We start from the raw sequence: 1,445 nt of genomic DNA, 5'->3' as shown, positions 1-1,445 counted from the left end.
ATAAAGAAACATGGTGAAAAGAAAACTAAACACTAGAAATCAAGAAGCAAAAGAAAAACATAACAGAAACAGAAACCTAACAATAACTTAGGTAGGAGAAAGAAGAATTGAACTTTTTCACAGTTTTGAAGAAGATATATAGTATGAGCTTTGGAAAAAAAAAAAAAAAAAGCCCAAATAAAAGATGTAATTCTGAAGTTGACTCTCTTGCTTACATGTTCTGGTCTAGTTCACAACTGTCCAACAATTAGGAACCAATATTCAAAACCACATCCAAGGTAACTAAAATAGAAAGAGCATCTAAACAAAAGTATGTTTTTCTAGGGGACACTTCAATGCTACCTGCCGGAGGCAGCAAGGTCAGGTTTAACATTAACAGCTCTGACAATAGTCAATAAACTCATGGCTCTTAAATGGAAAAGCAAGCTAACTTTCTACATCCCCAGCGGATCTAAAACAAGATCGAAACTTTTGGAGAAAGTATGAGGTAGTATTATTGAGCCCTTGAAGACAGCAGGTATAGCTAATTTAATATCATTAAAGGTTTAGTGGAGGATGTTCTTTTTCTGGGTGGATCATCTAAATAAGTGGTCCTCCTGTGTGTCAATCATTCTGGTGATATGTTTACGTAAGGACGTCCTATGTGCTCTTCCCCATTTTCACTTACCAATGGTGAGTCTGACATAGTGGAAAAATTGCAAATCTTCTTTTGGAAAGTAAGGTTGTATGAGCGATGCAACGGCAACTTTTAAACAGAGCGTGCACGAGGAGAAATGGGCTCGTGCACGCTCTTGCACGCTTTTAATAGGCATTACCTCGCTGGAGAGGAGCGGGTAAAGGGCTATGCATGTACATTTTGTTTTTTCTGGGTTTTTTTCTCAAAAATTTGTAGAAACCCTCCACCACACCTTTAAGACAGTAACTGAGGAGTCAATCATAATTAAGGTGTAATTACCAATAGTATTAATTTCTTTCACTCATTGCTTTACCTTGACACTTTTATATACTCTGAATTGATTTCCATTGTTATTGCTTTCTATCTGTTTTTTTTTTTATCTTTTTCCAATTTTTTTCTTGCTGTACACACATACCCCTCTCCCATATATATATATATATATATATATATATATATATATATATATATATATATATATATATATATATATATATATATTGCATGTATTATGTAAACATATGGAACAGAATGCGAGAGAGCTTCAGATGTTCACTACTTTTCTGTATCTGTCCCATAATTACTTCTGTAAGGCGCTGAAGGGTGTCCAGATTCAGCACAGCACTATGAAAGTTCTTTCCTACCCTGGATTGAGTTCTTAACGTTGACCTCACAAAAAAGTGAAGAAAAAGAAGCTAGGATTGGGTACCAGGCTCAGAATCGGACCCTTTTTTTTTTCAGTAGGCGAAGTTTCTTCCGCTGCTGGAGGAAG

The sequence above is a fragment of the Cyprinodon variegatus genome, unplaced genomic scaffold (assembly GCF_000732505.1).
Source record: "Cyprinodon variegatus isolate N-32 unplaced genomic scaffold, C_variegatus-1.0 Scaffold9, whole genome shotgun sequence".
Taxonomy (NCBI): Eukaryota; Metazoa; Chordata; class Actinopteri; order Cyprinodontiformes; family Cyprinodontidae; genus Cyprinodon; species Cyprinodon variegatus.
Note: the sequence above shows the minus strand (reverse complement) of the source record.